Source organism: Anastrepha obliqua, chromosome 5 (genome assembly GCF_027943255.1).
Source record: "Anastrepha obliqua isolate idAnaObli1 chromosome 5, idAnaObli1_1.0, whole genome shotgun sequence".
In the NCBI taxonomy this organism is placed as follows: Eukaryota; Metazoa; Arthropoda; class Insecta; order Diptera; family Tephritidae; genus Anastrepha; species Anastrepha obliqua.
This window is the reverse complement of record NC_072896.1, coordinates 64,123,854-64,143,627: the sequence shown is the minus strand read 5'-3', so window position 1 is coordinate 64,143,627 and position 19,774 is coordinate 64,123,854.

Here is a 19,774-nt window from a genome sequence, read left to right as displayed (position 1 = left end):
TTGATATGGTACGTATACGCTTCAGCTCATACAACATTATGTCCTTTTTTAAATTGTTTATACTTTGAGTTAAAAATATGTATGTACATTAGGGTGACTCGGTTTGGATGGAACGATTTCTTCAACATCGTTCCCTACGAATTCGGATTTCACATTAAATTCTAAGAAAAGAAGATTCTAATCTTTAAAGAATCTATATTTAATTAATACGAAGATGCATAGAGAGTTGCGGCAATGAAGGTAATAAGTAGAAAAAATACACCGCCTGCTGGAAGTATGTAAGCTAAAGATCCAAAATTATTGTAAATACATTGTTAATTGCAGAACATAAAAAATGAATTTAAAAAAAATGTATAACTTTTTGAAATATTGTAAAATTTAATTGTTTTTGATTTTTTTTTTTAATTTTAGTTTTATTTACATATAAAAACAACAATTATATACAGCCACTTTTCGTTTTACAATAATAAAAAAATTACTTATTATTGCTTTGACTTCTTTATATCAAAAATAAATTCTTCGTACCAGAGAATCCCAAAGTACAAGTTTGTAGCTTCTTTTAATGCTTAAGGGTTTATTTTACTTAGAATTTTATGTAAAATACGAGTCTGCTTGGAACAATATCGTACAAAAAAATTTTGCCGCCCTAATATACATGCATAATATATACATAACTTGCTGAGGAGACGAAAAGAAAATTCCAAAGTTATTTCAGAAATTTAGCTGAAAGTAACAAACGAACAGTAAAGGTCATCGCGGGTGAAAAAGCTTCCAGCCAAGTTTAATATTCTAAAGTGGTATCATCTACCTTACAGCGTCAGGCTTTCTATCTAATAGCGACACCCGATAAATAACAAATAACGCGGGCCAAATCAAATAGTTAGAAATTTTGAAAAATCAATATTGTTAACGCAATTTACGCTTTATTTCTTTTACGCTTGTAAGTCGCGTTTTTGTTTATCAACATTTATCGTTATTGGCATCATTTCATGTGCCGATCAGTAGAGAGATTCACTAACAAATCTTTACGATATTCGCGTTGTTTTCGTTCATTAACCACAATTTTAACGATTTCGCAATTCGGTAACCCATTTCATAACGATACTCGATAAAACAAAATCAGCTGTTCAGTTAACATGTCGATTATCGCGAACTAAACGACAAGAATTTAGGTTTAGTTAAATTAAACGACAAAACAAGAATAAGTAGTTTGAATCAAAATTTTGAAATTACAAAATGGTTTAAATACTGGACGACATTAGAATTAGTTTTGACAACGGAGACTTGACTCTACTTTGCTTACTTGACTTTTCTAAAGCATTTGATTCAGTGAATCACAAATTGTTATGTTTGAAGCTTAAACACTATTTCGGCTTCAAAGACAGTGCGGTGAAGCTCATGGTCAGCTACCTTGGAGACAGAACGCAGAAGGTCAAGACCAGTAAATCAACATCTCAGTCTAGATACGTACACACCGGTGTTCCGCAAGGGTCTATCCTTGGTCCGCTTTTATTCAGTCTTTTTGTCAATGATGTTTTTAACGTTTGTCAGTATGTGAATGTCCATGCGTATGCTGATGATATACAATTGTACTTGTCCACTCGTATTGGTCTCGTTGAAGATTCATTTTTCAAAATAAACAGTGATTTGTCTGCTATTTCTGTATGGGCTAATGAAAACTCTTTATGTCTGAACGCGTCAAAGTCATATGTCTTACCTATATGTAATAGTGTCGTGCATGTTGACAATATCCCTAAATTGTGGATAGGTACAAGTTCCCTTACCTTTATAGACAAGGTAAAAAATTTGGGGTTCATTCTTAACACAAAACTTACCTGTGCTGACCATATAAATAGTGTTGTGGGGAATATTTACGCTACATTGCGAAAGCTGAGAGTCTCTGCAACATTCACGCCAGAGAAAACGAGGCGCAAATTAGTTCTCCAGCTAATTATGCCTCTCATTACCTACTCTGAGGTGGTATACAGCAAACTCGACTCCACATCTTGCCATAAACTTAATGTGGCATTTAATAACGCCACGCAGTATGTATATGGGATTGGCAGATATGACCATATCTCTGCATGGCGATCAAGGTTACTGGGATGTTGCCTTAATAGTTATTTGTCTGCTAGAAATTGTATATTTTTATGCAAACTTACATTATTCAAGTCTCCGCCCTATCTGACAGAGAAGTTGATACCAGTAAGGTCTCACAGACACAACAAATTCATCGTTCCAAAATTTAATTACCTACCATCATCTAGATTATTTTTTATTAACGCTATTAAAGTGTGGAGCTCATTACCCGACACTGTGAAGGCTGGACTAAACAGATTTAACCTCAGGGCACAAGTCTATAATTACTTTAAAAGTGTTTGATTGCATTAAAGTAGCGCATTAAATTTCTCTCTACATTCTCTAATTACTACTTTTGTTCTTTCTTCTCTAAATCCTTCCTTTCTTTTCCTATTGCTTCTTTTCTTCTTATTATAATAGTTTACTTAAATATATTGGATTAATTCGTAAATGAACTGGTGTAAAATTTAGATTAAGAAACTTGTATGTTAAAAATATTCCAGTTGCTTATAATATTGTTGAAGTACTATTAAAAGATCTTAGTCTTACTATGTACTATTTATATAAACAAATAAACAAACAAAACAAACATTAACAAAAACTTATTAAAACAACACGAATATGTCCTTGAGTATTTGGCTTATGGCTTATCGCGTGGAGAGGAGATAGTGAACCCTCAAGCAGTGGAACGCCGTTTGTTCCAGGATGTGGAAAATCCTTACCACTTGGCTGCAGCATAATTAGTAAAGTATTAAAGACTTAATACCCCCTTTTTAAATCTTACAGATATGTGATCCCACTCTTAAAAATTTAAACTTAAATGCCGAATTTCCGGGAGCACGGGACGATTCGTATATTTGGAGTTCCTCTGTAATGCAACGGAATTTCAAAAATGGAAACCATAACATGTTTTTAATTGGTAGACTTTTTAATCTATTAATAAATATGTTTAAATAAAAAAAAAGGAATTGGAAATCAAAAATTGTATGCAGGTGATTTCGGGTACCTTTTGGAGCCTTGGCTGATAACTCCTCTAGCAAACCAAACAAAAGGCAATTAAATTTGAATAAACAGTTCTTTTATTGTATGTACTTACTTCATGCATATATAATTGGTAAATAAACACTCAGAATTGCATTTAGCAGCTTGCTAGTATGTGTTTTGTTTTCCTTCTTTGCATTATTCGCTCATTTTGACATTTAATTTGACAAAGATGCCACTTTCTATCAGTTTGAATAAAAAGAAGAAAACAGCTGTTTCGTGTTAGTTAATATAAGTATATTATGTGAATAGCACAATCGCAAGTTAGTAAATTGCACTTCAGATATCTGCATCTCTCAAAGAACTTATAAAATGGCGAATTTAAAACGTACTCTGCGTGAATGCTGCAGTCACGCATTACACTTCATCGCAGTCAGGCTCTTCCTATGAAATTTATTAAAAAGTAATTAGTCGCACCATGTTGATGTGCGCTAACAAACCTTTTAGCTATCAAGTTCGTCAGCGAGCTCCTTCCGCAGTTCAGGTACCACTCCCTCAATCTCCGGTTCCCCTACTCTTCATAAGCTAATCAAATATCTGGACAAAAACTGGATATTGGGACAAATTCATCGGCACTCGAAAGAAGAAACTTTTTGAAATTTCCTTGTGGAAAACATTTCTACCTCACTTTACGTCCTACTCCCACGTCTGGAGCCACCATGCTTGTAAACAGGTTCATGTTATAGCCTCGTCTTCTTATGTAGTATCTGTCTGTGAGGCTTCGTTTTGTTATACAGCGTGAAGATCTATCTTTTTTCTGCGTAATACGTCTTCAACGTATCTCTTAACCGCATTCCAGATATCCTCGCGTTCAAGCTGCCAATCTGCTCCTGCAGAGCATCTCTGCTCCCATCCAACCGTCTGTCGCAGCTAAAGAATATGTGTTCCGCATTATCGCTCGGAGCTCAGGGTCTCTTACCTTACCCATACGGTATAGGTATTTCGGGAGGTATCCGTGGCCCGAGCTCCGAAGTTCCTTTACGCCCATTTGCCTATTGTAAGAATAAGCTTCGCCGTCTATCTGCTACTCGATTCAGTGTACCATCGGCTTTGCCACCACTGCATGATTTAGCATATCCGTTCCACAGTGCTTTGGTGGCGGTTTTTCCTAGAATCCACTCCAGAATTATGAGATCGGTAGGACCGCTGATCACAAAAACTGCTGCGCCTGAAACAGTGTGGTAAGCTGAAGCAACTATGAGTGCCACTGTTCGTTGTGGCTAATTTAGGATTGATGCCTTAAAATCTCACCTTATTTTTTATATTTATAGCTATTATAAAATATTCTATCTAGCTCACTTTTAAATAACTTCGCGCCCTTATCTTACGAATTCAACAAGGGAAACAAGTTTTTCTTATATTGTATTATAAGTTTCTTAAGCTATACCATGTGTGAGTATATGTACTTATACATATGTATATCTGCCATTCTTTTCATTATGTACTGCTGATAGCTGTGCCGTTTTGTTACGGAAAATATAAAACTTAAGAAAGTTTAGCGCAAAAGGTCAGCAGCACAAGGAAAATTATTTACAAATACATACACATTAGATGTAGGTTTAGGTATGTATGTACAAACATAGATATAAATGCATATTTTAGCTTCTTCTCTCTGAGGAAATCTTAAGTAAATATTTAATATGACATTTTTTAAATCCAGTTTATGGTTTGTTTCATGACGACACTTTGATCCACCAAGCGCACTGCATACATGCACACAAAACTACAGCTACTACATATACATATATACATATATATTCGATAGCTGTCTCTTGGTTTTGAGCTTAAGATTTATTTGCCATTTTTGTGTTTTTCATGGCATAGGTATAGTGAACTACCTACTTACGCATATGTGCGTAAATGTGTGTAGGGCAATTTTTGTGGTGTCACAACTGGTGAGTGTGTTTGTCACATTCGATAATATTTTGGATATCCATTGTAACCTTAAAGAAGTATTTTGCTTACGACATGAATATATTTCTGCATAAAATTTTAATAATTGGGTGATTTTTAAAATTGCAATTACGCTTCACGTGTATATGTAATCATTCCTAACGTAAAAAGTAGATACTTTGCAAATGCTTCGAATTCCTAAATGCATGCCACTGGACACGCATTGTTATGGTGCCGGTAGTTAGTGAAATGGTCAGTGATAATTTGCTTGGGAACACGACAGCGACTCACAAATTCTTTGAAAATCAACAGAAAAGAATCGGTATCCTTATACGAATAGCGAATGAAGAACTTATTGCACTTGTCACCGATTACATCGTCGATGAGTCCGAACTAGTCCTCCTTTGTAATTATAAATGCGCTCGTATATGGTGAGACTCGCTCCGTTAACAAATCTCTCATTGAGAAACGTTGTGGATAGGCTTTACTATTATGGCAAGATAAACAATTCAGCGCATACTCTTCGACATGCCCACTCAATGCAACTACTCAGCAACGAAAGCTCGGTTCGGGTTCGGTCATTGTTCAAACATTTTTTTTTTCTTTTGTGTTCAAAAATTGAATAAATTTATATTCGGTTGGCAACTAAGTAATTGCGGATTTTTTTAGAAAATTAAAGACATTTTTCTCATGGAACTAAAGAACTTTATTCTGTAATATTGTCCATTTTGACCAATGACCTTTTGCCATCTTTCAGACAGCATCATAATCCCACGTTCATAAAACTTCTGGTTTTTATTAGCAAACAACTAAATCAGGTACGATTTAACAACATCATCATTATTAAAATTTTTACTATTCAAGGAGTTTTGTAAAGATCGAAACAACAAGTAATCAGATAGTGCAAGGTCAGGACTATATGGTGGATGTGGCAAAATATCCCAACCGAGCTCCAATAATTTTTGCCGAGTGGCCAAAGATGTTTGTGGCCTTGCATTGTCATATTGGAATACAATACTTTTTCGATTTGTCAATTCTTTTTCTTTTCTTCAACTGAATTGTTAAATTTCGTTAGTTGCTCAAAGTACATATCAGAATTGATCGTTTGGTTGGGTGGTAAGAGTTCAAAGTAGACAATTCCTTTATAATCCCACCAAACTGATAACAAAACCTTCTTTTGATGAATATCAGCTTTTGATGTTGATTAGTTGGTACACCTGGCCTGCTCCTTACCTTTCCCACTTGATATTGTTGTAAACCCATCTTTCCTCGCCAGTTATCAGTCGTTTTAAAAGTGGATCATTTTCATTACGTTTTTTTAGAAAATCGCAGCTGTTAATGCGTTGCGTTAAATGCGTTTCTTTCAGTTCGTGAGAAACCCATGTATCGAGTTTTTGCACATAGCCAAGTTGTTTTAAGTGATTTTCAATACATGTTTGTGATACATGAAGCTTCTCTGCAATCTCACGTGTTATACTGTGACGATCCGAACCGATTATTGCTTTGATTAGAGCGTCATCAACTTCAACTGGACGACCAGAGCATTTTTCATCTTTAAGTGAAAAATCACCATAACGAAATTTGGCAAACCAATTTTGCTGTTCTTTTAAGGCTTCGTCACCATAAACAGGCCATAACTTTTTATGAGTTTGCGAAAAACTACGTAACCGATTAAAAAGAGGTTGTCTGTAAAGTCGGTTTACTGACGATAGTTTAACGTGACAACGTCATAAGAAAATATTAATGGAATGGTTGCAATTTTCAAAACAAAATTTTAATTTTATTTGTTTGATAGATATATTGTATGGATATAGAGGAGGAGGTAAATGGAATTGTAATGGAATAGGTCAAGTTACATTTACACAAACGTGAAAAATGACGAAACATTTATCAAACTCATGAAAGATATCTTCAATTTCGATTGTGCATCAGACGTTAATAAGTCAACAACACAATGAGGCACCATCATCGATTTGCCTTTTTCAAGACACTTTACACTCGAAACACTCCCTTTCATTTCCTACTTTTTCTATCATCGTCCTATTCTCAACAGAGAAATGGTTCATTACCATGCACTCAGAAAGAAGGCATATGCAAATACAAGTATGTGAATTTATATACAAATGCGCATATACATACATATACATACATATATATGCTCACTCAAGTAGATCAGAGCCAGATGTCGAACGTTGCCGAACGCGGGGGCCGATTGTGCTCTTTGTCGTTCGTTCCGCGCTCTCGCTTGCAGTTCAAGCACATTAGCTTACATTTGCTTGCGTACGGAATAGATTCGTATATTTGATATGTCCATATGACTTGTATGCATCTTTACATATAGATTTATTCTTTTTAAAAATTGCGCGAAATTGTATATGTATATGCATGTTTATATACATATTATATATTAGTATACAACATATCTTATAAGGTATATGGTAAATATTACCATACATTTTTTCCTTCATATATAATAAAAAAATTAATAATAATAACATTAAAACAACAGGTATTATTAACAAACTTGGTTTTATTTTAAATTCTTCAAGTAAATCAAATTAATAATAATTAATAAGAAGGCATATGCAAACACAAATACGTGAATTTATATATGTACATATGCGCATATACATACACATATACGCTCACTTAAATAGGAGAGAGCAAGATGTCGAACGTTGCCTTTCGTTTGCTTTGTCGTTCGTTTCGCGCTTTCGCTTGCAGTTCATTCAAGGTAACGGCAATGAGCAAGGTAACGACAAATGAGCAAGGTAACGACACATTTTTTCGTGCGTGCAGCCTGTTAAATCGAATTATAAGACGTTATCACGTCAAAAAACTTTTTTTACTGATTGATAGCTGAATTGCCAACTATCAAATAACAAAATGTGTTTTAGATTTGTACTCGTACTACGTCTGCAAACCTGAAAATTCAACTGAAGCCATCTATGAGTGAAATACATAATTACTTAGATGCCAACCCAATAGTTTGGTGGTATTCTTTAATACTGATATAAAGTCAATATATCTTCCAATTAAAAACTGACTTTAAAATGCACATCTGCTCCGCCATCGAGTGTGACTCAAATGAAACTGTGGACGCAACAGCGGCGCTCGCAAAGTTGAAAATACAATGTGCAATTATATACAAACATGAAACGCACACAAACACATATTCTTTGGGGCACATTTATATTTAAGTAAAGACGTTTTTTCAGCAAATAACTATTTTTACTTTAGCTCCGCCACTTCGTGTCACTATAACTGCCTCACATTTTTCTCCTGTTTTGTTGGTCAGTTTTTTTACTTCCATTATGACAAGGGCTGGTAGCCTACACAAATTTGGAAATAAATTGTCAATTTCTTTGTTTTTGCTTTCATCTTTTCGCCGCTGTTGTTTATAAGAATTTTCTGTAAAGAAAATTCTCTGCATTGCCGCTACGGGCATACATTTCGTTGAATTTTGTGGCTCTACAAGCCGCATGGACTACAGCTGCATTCGTCAATAACTGCACTGGTACTGGCGAAACCATTAGAGAAATTAAAAACTACATTAAAAACTCAAGCACATACAAACAAACATAAATGTTTGAGCCCAAATACTGCAGAGACGCGTATAGACCATAGTTGCTTCTGCTTTTATTTTTTTTACTTCGCTATGATCATTTGATTGTGTTTTGGTTTGGATATACTATATGAAGTTGTAAATATGTTTGTCGCACTCTCCCTTTATTGGGCAACAGGAGGCATTTTGCAGCTACTACTTATAATCATCATCACAGCGGCCAGTATTGACATCTACGTCAGAACTAACATTTCCTTTGTATTTTAGTTGGAAACGAACAAAAAGTAAAAATTTGAATAGAAATAAAAAAAAATATTAAAAGATAAAAGGGCTCAAATTTTTATTTGAGTTTTCTCTCTCCGCTTTCAGCTTTCGTTTTTATGTAATATTTTCAGCATCATCTTCAGAGTACTAGCGAAGGACAAACTTTGAAAAGGATACCCTATGTAACATTGGAAGAAAAATATCTTTTCTCCTTTTGTGGTCAAAATAATGTCAGTTTAAAGTGTTTAGTCTACTGTTTACAAAAAATCAGCAAAAGAAAACTATACTGAACTGAAACTTTGTTGAAGTATTGAAAGTAAACCTGCACATGCACATTCAAAGGTACATTAACAATAAATGCCTGTAATATTGTTTATGATTTCCAAATTAACATCGACAATTGTCGTGCCATTCGATACTAATTAAAAATCAATGGCGATGCAGCAAAAGAAAGAGTAAATATAAAAGTTTTCTCTGGCCGCAGAAGGCACAAGTTTGCAATGACAAAAAGCAAAAATAAAATTGTATTTCAGTAACAACAATTTTTTGATAAATGAGCAAAGAAATGTTGCTGAGGCGATAATAATTAAAACAAAGTGCGGCTTTGTTGCATGGCTTTGGAAAATTAGGTCAATGCTCGAGCAACGATTTAGTCCATTTCTATAGCTAATTGCAGTAATATTTCTTCAGCAGACTTATGCTTACACTTACATACAAATTTTAGCAAAGCTGCAAAGAATGTAAGTTTATATACGGCTTAACGTAAAAAGATTGGCTCAAAATTCAGCAGTGAAAATAATTTAATAGATAAGATGGTTTTCCCATTTAATTTTTGTAGCTAGGCTTAACTTAAGATAATTATTATTAGAGACGGCCGCCGTAGCCGTATTAATTGGCGCGATACCCGCTTACGCGATTTTGTGACTACCATTCGGAAATACGTTACACGCCGGTGCGCTACATGTTTGCGTTTTTAATTCATTGCACTCATAACTTGAAAGTCAATTGATGTAAAGCACAATAGAGTCGAACTTAAACCTAGAAACATATCCTAATCAATTAAAATAAGGATAATTTACTTTATTCAAAGCTTGTTTTTACTCCGTACAATACAAAAACATTTAGGTTTAAAAGTAGGTCTAATATATCCGACTCATGTTAAGCAAATAAATTACAAAGTCCTTCAAATTTCAACTTAGTTTCTAGTGAATGAATGCGGTCAAGTGTTTCCGAAGGGAATTTATATGCTCAACACGAATACATACAGAGCATTTTTGGGAGTTTTTGAAGACATTATTAAGTTTTTATTAAAATAAAGGGTGTTTTTTTTAGAGGTTAGGTTTTCAAGATGAAATAAAACGTATATAATTTAATGTTATGGCCAAGAATTTAGCTTTATTATAAAGATAAGGGTTTGCCATTATGTTTTAAAAATGATTTCGGGCAAGTGGCCGCCGCGGCTGGCTCGAATAAATTCCAGCCGAGAGGCCCAATTTTCGACCACTTTTTGTAGCAATTGGGGCCGTATGTCAGCAATAACGCGTCGAATATTCTCTTCCAAGACGTCAATCATCTCGGGCTTATCTGCGTAGACAAGCGATTTCACATAGCCCCACAAGAAATAGTTCAGCGGTGTTATATCGCACGATCTTGGAGGCCACGCCACAGGTCCACGGCGCGAGATAATGCGCTCACCAAAAGTTTCCTTCAATAAATCGATTGTTGCGTTGGCTGTATGGCATGTAGCGCCGTCTTGTTGGAACCAAAAGTCGTCCACATCAACATCGTCCAATTCAGGCACGAAAAAGTCATTAATCATGGCTCTATAGCGCTCTCCATTGACTGTAACATTATGGCCGGCTGCATTTTTAAAGAAATATTGACCAATGATTCCCTCTGCCCATAGAGCACACCAAACAGTGACTTTTTGAGGATGTAACGGCGTCTCAGCAATGGCTTGTGGATTATGTTCACTCCAAATGCGACAATTTTGCTTATTGACATACCCATTCAACCAAAAGTGAGCTTCATCGCTGAACAAAATTTTCTTCGATGCGTCGCGCGAACGGAACCATCTACGAAAAAAGTAGTGCCAACTTGAAAACCTAACCTCTAAAAAAAACACCCTTTATTATCAGAAAAGAGCTAAAGGTGAAATCGATCGCAACTTCAATTTGTCGAAAACAATCCAAAACATGCTGTCTTTTTTATTAAAATAAACTTACTTATTTTCTATTATTTGAAAACCAAAAAAGCAAGAGACAGAACGCAAACAAGGATTCAATCGAATGAGTCGTGCTGCTTAAGCATTTTCTTATGTTATAACTGTTACCTGGCGGCCGTAGAATCGGCATAAAACTATAGGCCCCTCCATTTGTGGAAAAACATCACGACGCACGCCAAAATAAGAGGCGCTCATAGCCTTTGAACTCTTGTTGTTCGGTGGATGCTGATGATGGCGTTTAGGTCATCTAATGTTTTTATGTAATTTTCAAAGGTGGACAATGACTTTTCTCTAAAAATTCAGCTGTTCTTTTTTTTTGATATCTGAGGTTTCGCCTTACGTTGAAGCATTATCTCTTCTGTCTTGTTGTCATGAGCGATATGATTTATTCTTTCAATTTTTGGACCTGTAGTCTGAATATGTAGATATTGAAAGCTGCGTTTTTGTTTTCCAAACGTCCCGTTGTAAATTTGCATTTTAAATTTTGTATAGAACAAAATGTTTCTAAAAATGTACGTTTTACAATGCTCTTTGAATATAAGGGTTTTATCGATTTAATTTTCTCAGTGTATGTCACATTATCATATACAATATTTTTAGCGTTTTTATTAAGCCTTCCTCTTGTCACACCTTTTATATCCTGCTGCTAATGCAACAGGCTGCATCTGTCAACTTTAATCGATACCATAATGAGATCTTCAGTAAACGATAAGAGATATTTTTTCATCTTTATGCAATTCCCTTGAACAGCAGTATCGGCTTGGAGGATTTGCTTTACTTAGTACAATCAGTACGCAAAATCTTTTTATCTTTATGCAATTCCCTTGAACAGCAGTATCGGCTTGGAGGATTTGATTTACTTAGTACAATCAGTACGCAAAATCTTTTCATCTTTATGCAATTCCCTTGAACAGCAGTATCGGCTTGGAGGATTTGCTTTACTTAGTGCAATCAGTACGCAAAATCTTTTCATCTTTATGCAATTCCCTTGAACAGCAGTATCGGCTTGGAGGATTTGATTTACTTAGTACAATCAGTACGCAAAATCTTTTCATCTTTATGCAATTCCCTTGAACAGCAGTATCGGCTTGGAGGATTTGCTTTACTTAGTGCAATCAGTACGCAAAATCTTTTCATCTTTATGCAATTCCCTTGAACAGCAGTATCGGCTTGGAGGATTTGATTTACTTAGTACAATCAGTACGCAAAATCTTTTCATCTTTATGCAATTCCCTTGAACAGCAGTATCGGCTTGGAGGATTTGCTTTACTTAGTGCAATCAGTACGCAAAATCTTTTCATCTTTATGCAATTCCCTTGAACAGCAGTATCGGCTTGGAGGATTTGATTTACTTAGTACAATCAGTACGCAAAATCTTTTCATCTTTATGCAATTCCCTTGAACAGCAGTATCGGCTTGGAGGATTTGCTTTACTTAGTGCAATCAGTACGCAAAATCTTTTGTTGATCATTTTCACGCAAATTGAAAAGCGTTATAAGAATCTTCTTTTGAATACATTTTTCGCGACGAGCTGTATGAAATTATGGAAGTAGCAAGGAGGGAAGCGCTCAGCTCAGCCTTAACTCAACTCGGATTAAGCTGAATGGAAAACAGGTATTGCCATAAAGTCTAAAATTACGTACTATTCCCAGAAATACATATTTAATAGTCTATTTGTTTATTTTGTTAGTGGTTTGGGTATGACTACTAGTCGGTTGGTTTCGGGTGCAATACCCCCTGTAATACCCAAGTGGTAGAATTTGTTTTCTAATAGCGATCACATACCACCCGAGTGTATTTCTATCATCAATTATTTAGGTTAATAAAGGGTATGAAACTGAACAACATCAAGATGGCAAGGTCAACTGTACAAATATAGATTCGTACATTTTGTTAACAGTAACCTCCGCTCCATCTCAAATATATTACTGTCTTGTGCATTTTTGGTGCTTTTAAGAGCCTCAAAACTTGAAGTGATAATATAAAACAGATATATGGTATTGTTGTAAAACATTTATAATATTTCTAAAATGGAAATTACACATTGGATTTAAATATGCTCCGTCTGGCAATATGAGGTTCAGGTAACGGTTCAAAACTCATATTATGCAGAAAAATTAGACTCAAGCCACTCAGTTCACTTTAAGTGGCAGTGCTCCTATATCGTGCTAGCTATTTATGAATAATCCGTGCTTTTGTGTATTTAACTACAACAAGTACATACTTACTTATGTATTGAAAAGGTTCCATTGGGAAAGCCAAATATTTCTGTAGTATTTCCTTAATTTATGGAACTTATCGCACCCTAAATACAAAAGGGTCACAACTCAAAATGTACTTCTGCTCAAATATGAACGAGACGTTATCAATAAAACGGTGCGCGGATGACATATGGCAAAAATAAATTTTTTGTTTTTTGGTAGGACTGTTATAAGCTTACATGGCAAATTTCAGCGTCATATGTCACATAGTTTGTTTTTTGTGCTACTGTAAACAAGTCAAGCTCGAGTGTGGAAAATTTTGAGTTGTGACCCTTTTGTATTTAGGGTGCGTTATGTGCTTTGGCATGCGCTTCCAATGCATGCGTTGGGAACAAGAACGTCGAACGCTGGAGAATGCAGTCGGTTAAATAACCACTAAAAATGTAATCGACTAAATGCTAAGCAGCGAAGAAAGTGGGAATTCATCGGTATTTCGCGGAAAAAAATTCCGGACGACAAAATGGGAGCTGGACACAAGCCACAAGCATAGATATTGTAATGAGGAAGATGGAAAGCGACTCTGAAGTAATGCGAAAGCGTTTCCAGGTTGGGTGACGTTTCCAAACGAAGGGAGATTTTTAGTCTCCGGACATACCATTGATGCGACGATAGCGTTGACGATGCGTGAGGCATTTTAAACTCTCTCATAAAACGTGCTTCAATAGGCTTAGTTGCTCGTATTTGTATGGAAATGTCTCATTTCGTGTTTGTAAAAATTTCTCCAGAAGAATACGTAAGGGAAATATCCTCTCCATTTTCCAGTTGAAGAAGCCAAAAGGCAACCATGCCTGAATGACGTTCCAATAAAGTTGAACGATGCACTAAAACAATGTGTGCGGAGTGCCAAGCAAGAATCGCTTGGCACCATAGCCTAAGCGTTAGTTTTACTGATATGTTCTTCTACCGAGAGTTTCTTCTACTACTTTCAAATAAATGAATTTCAATTCTCTCAAAACGTCGAACTTAATGCTTTGTTCTATTTGGAACAGATCTAATGGCCCTTATGCGTCGCGTCCAAACTTCGTAACGGAACACCCATGTCACACCTCCCATAAGTACACCGAAGCTAACAGAATCACTAAACCAAGCTTTCTCTGCCGATTGCTTCCGGTTCAAAAGAGTAAAGTTGTGATCTTGATTAAAAAAGAGAATATATACTATTTCTAAGAAATTTAGAGGTACTTTAATATTATAAATTATTCATTTTCAAGAATGCCAAAAATATATATGAAACGAATTGATGCATTCGATTGAGCGGAACAAAGCCTTTCGGTCTTATTAGAAATATTAAAATTATATAAATATATTATATATCGTCCCCTTAGTATTAAAATAGCCTATACATTTTTTGGTGTTTTGAGAAAATGAATTTCAAACTTTTTGTCGAAAGTAGCTCTCACTAAAATCTCGTTATGTCTGTAAATATTTATTATTTTTTGACTGACGTTTTGACCCACTTTGTGGAACTAGAATTTGACAAAATTTTTACCACATATAAAATCGACGATGGAGAATCCAAAAATTCAAAAAAAAAATAGCCTATGAGCACATAGGCTATTGTTATACTAAGGGGACGATATGTTTTACGTAATATTACTTTTGGTTTAATTCTTCTTTTTGTATTTGCCCCAATGGGGGTTCCACCCTCAAGTTACGTTTTTGTATTTGCGCCTCATCTGCATTTCTTGCCTTTAACTGCTCTACCGTTAGCAAATTCAGCTCATTCGGCAGAATCCTAGAGAAGTAAATCATTTCAATTCATAATGGGCCAAAACGCCAAAACGCGTGTTTGGCAGTATAGAGTAATAAATTACTTGTTAAGTAATAGAAGTATATAGTAGCTCTTGGTAGAGCAAGGCACTAAACTGAATATGATATAACTACTTAAAAATAAAGGCGGATTGATCTTTTCAGTATTACTCTAACTAAAGTGCGGTCTAACACAGTGAATTAAAGTCAGCTGAACTCCCTTCAGGAATAAACATACATATACATATGTATAAGTATATGCATGCGGTAATGCTGCCGGGGAATACAAGCATGGAAAACCAAGGTTTTGACCGTGAACCGTATTCAGCCATATCGTTTCGTAATGAATCTAATTACTTGGAAATATACATATATCTACGGATGAGCAGATGAGCATACCTTCACATATACATATACTCCCTCTATTTGACTAAGCTATCAATTTCATCACTGCATAACTTATATTAAATCGATTCTCATATATTGTGCATACATACCTACATGCAAACATGCGTAGCATAATTTTTGAGAACCTCAAAGTGAATCATCAGTTTTGTGTGAGTAATTTCATTTTTCATTGTCGAGTAATTGTTTTTATGTGGGAATGTAGCGCTTACATATACTGGGGCTGGCGCTTGAATGACCTTTGACTGTTTGTGTGCCATTAAAATCGCTTTCTCGCTTCCTGACCATTGACATTTATTTTGACATGACTTTTATTGTTTTCGGTAAAGACAATCAATGCAGTTATTCCACTCGGCTGATTCCAACCATGTGCGTATTTTGTATTCGAGTTAAGCATTTTCGGTATATTACGGTCTACATTAATTACTCTATTGTGTTCATTCTCTTTATGTCTATCATAAGTGAACTGATATAATCTATTTTATTTCTAATTAACTTTTCTTCGCTGATGAGAGTGTATGCATAACAGGGTTCCAAAGTAAAGAGGATTTTTTTAAATAGATTAGGTTTTCTGGCGCGCTCATTTTATACATCAATGAATGTCCCTCGAATACATGGAAAGAGTTTTTGCAAAATTTGGTATACACATCCTCTATTTTCTGATTCCCAGCCAAAATAATACAAATATGACGTTTTATAACTTCCATGAAGGCTACCAAATCGTTCAACAGAACTTTAAAAGTTCAAATACTTCGATATGTTGCTCATATTTAAACTTAGTTTTACTAAATCGGCATCTTTAGATTGTAAATTGGATAGCAGGATTTCTCTCACGGACAACGAAAAAATTAATTAATGAAAATAGTAAAGTGGTCCTGTAAAAGTGTTTTACCAGGTTACGAAACAATATATTTTGTATAATATTATAATAATGTGTGTATGCCCTGAAAATTTGCAATTGGAGCAAATTAATTTGTCGGACAGGTCGTATGACGAACATTCAATTATTAAAATCAACTTTGCTATACAATTCTTTTCCCACATTTTAAAAGAATGCTTTCGTAATATTAAATAGATCAAATCAGGTCAAATTTTACTAATCATCATTTTCACATCGTACTTATTTACAAGTTTCTTTATACTGTTCGGCAACGGAACATGGAATTCATGTCTTTCGCCAATATGTGGCCCACTCCCTTATTGCTAAATTAGCGTTTTGGACTACCATTCAATTCACTCCTAGAATAACGTAAACCAAGACCGCTGTTACTTACCTATTTTACGGAAGTTTTGACCTAGTTATTTGATATTACACCTCGCCTATTACAAAATACGAGATGTGTTAAAAAATAAGGTGAATTTTCATTTTTCCCACAACATATTTATTTATTCATCAGTTTCTATTTCAGCTCCTTCAAATCAGTCACCTCAGATATAATTCACTTGTGCCAGCGTTTTTTCCAACCATCGAAGCAGTTCTGATGCGTACTTTTTGGTATGACCTTGAGCTCTCTGAGCGATTCGGTCCATTCTTTCATAGGCCTCTTCAATCTTGGGAACAGGAAAAAGTCGCAGGGCGCCCAAATCTGATGAATACGGTGGCTGAAGTATGATAACTTTGTTGTTTTTGGCCAAATAATCTCTCACGAGCAAAGATTAGTCTTATTGATTCAGGCAAACGACGCACAACTTCAAGGTAATACTCCTTGTTTACCGTATGACCTTGGGATAAGAACTCCTGATGCACTATTCCATGGTAATCGAAGAAAACAGTTAACAAAACCTTGACATTTCATCGAACTTGTCATGCTTTTTTTGGTCATAGCTCTCCTGAACTCTTCCAATGGGACGATAGGGCTTTGGTTTCGATGTCATGACCATATACCCATGATTCGTCACCAGAAAATCTGGACCATCGTTGACGTCATTGAAAAATTCCTTAGAGATGCGCATACGACGTTGTTTTTGGTCAAAGTTCAGCACTTTTGGAACGAACTTCGCTGCCACATACTTCATTCCCGAAATTTCCAAAAAAAATTGCATGGCAGGAGCCAACCGATATGCCGATATGCCGACATACTCAAAAACTTCTCTAATTGTGATTCGATGATTCTCCATAACAATTTTCTCCACTTTCTCAACATCATCGGTTGTTGATGTGCTGGGGCGTCCAAAGCAAGCGTCGTCATTCACATCTTCTCGAACTTCTGTGAAAAGCTTGTACCACGTCTAAAAATTTTTTGACTCAGAGTGCTCTCACCGTATGCCACTGTCAACATTTTAAGTGTTTTTGAGCACTTAGTTCCCTTTTTCCATTTCTTTCGATAGCAGAAAATCGGCGAACACGCAAAACAATTGTCTTATTTATGGCTCTAACAAACAAACTAAACATCCTATACTGCTAAAACATCTTCGAGATGAATGTACCAACATAAAAAAATAATATTCGAAAGACAAATGTACATAGCGAAAATCCACGAAACCATAAGGATATGAGCTACACAAATTGTCTTAATAATTCTGAGATATATGAAGTACAAATCTAATGATCTTCCAGCCAACAAACTGAAAATTACAAGTGAGACATTTAGAGAAAATGATTATTACATAAATTGTACCACAAATTTAATCGTTTTAGCGGCCCTAAAAAATTTTATCTTTTATCTGTTGTTGCACAATATCTTTGTTGTTGAATTAAGAAATAAATCTGGAAGTATTAACAAAAAAATTAAAAAAAGTTCTTTGAAATTTTTACCCTTTAACATCCTTTCATATATTCATAGAATTAACTATACACATTAAAATAACTACACAAAGATTCTTCGAATTACACTCGAAATTGAAAATCTGGATGGGTAATATTTTTCAAGGATATTTTTGGCATATGACAAAAGTTATATTTCGAGTTCTTATTTCAATTGATACCCATATATCCATATTTTGTGTAAGCTTTTGGAAAATATTATAATTCGTTGTCTTTTGGAAAAAATTCTAACTACCTGGTAAAAATAAAAACGCAAATTTACTAAATAAATAGGGAATATATAACATGGTTTTACATAGAAGTGAAGTGAGTAAATTAACATAACACGCGAATAGTACCCACAAAGCTTAAGCTGATAACTTTAACTGCGAGTCGGCACGGGTATAAAATTTTATTAGGATAGTTTTAATGGAAAACGAATAAAATGGGAGGAAACAACTTTGGTTTTTTGAGGCGTCTTAAATATGTACATACAGATAAGCTACATGGTTCACTGGTGTACCACTAAAATGTTGTGATATTTCGACAAATATGAATTTAAGTACTGCGTCTCGATTGACAGAATGTTTGTATATTGAGCTGAGAAAATCATTCGCTGCATTCGAAACGTTTTGCGTGATTACTGTAAATCTCTTGGTGAGATAGCCTGAAATATCTAATAAAAGTTTCATTGAAAATCGCGGAATTGGGAGGGGATCCTCAGAAACGCATTTTCTTTTCTTAATCGGCTTTGCCTTTTCGTGAGCGGAGAACCCATCCAAAGAGCCGAAAGACATCCCAGCTTACAAACATCCGCCCGACATGCAAGATACGAATGGAGTTTATTTTGAATATAACAAATCATGCCAAACTTTATTTCGTTGTCTATATTGGCTAGGCATAACGCCTCCGAATGCCTCTCACAGTCAGTAATTGCCTTTCGAAACCATTCATTTTTATTCAAAATTTCATACATTCACATACTAGTAAAGAGAATAGGAAATCTAAATACATAATAATTGGCTGTTATAATATTATATTATACTTTTTTTTGCAGGCTTTGGTTTGTTTTGCGTTTTCCCTTTGTTCGACATTGACACCATATTTCACTTGTCAATCAACTTTTTACTGCTGCTTCTGCACCTTATTCCATCATTAAATTCTTCTGTACATACATATGAATATATAGTATATATGTATTTGTGATTCTGTATCTATTATTTTTTTGTTTTGTTGTTTTTGTTTAGGTTAAATGCTAATGGTTCATGTTTATTGCATTCAGCTTTCTATATAATCTCTTTTGCTGTATAGTAATTTCTTTGTAATTTATCATTTGTTTGTGGGCATGTATTTGTATAAAATTTTCAAGCTTTGAAGTGCAATGTGGAACAAAATGAAATCATATCAGATTACTGAAGTGGTAAGTAAGCACTTTCATCTACAAATGCGATAGACAAAAAATCGATATGTACCCCTGCTAAGCTCCCAGTCACATTATTTATTATTATTATTATTATTGATTTATTAAAATCAGTTGTACCACAGAAGAC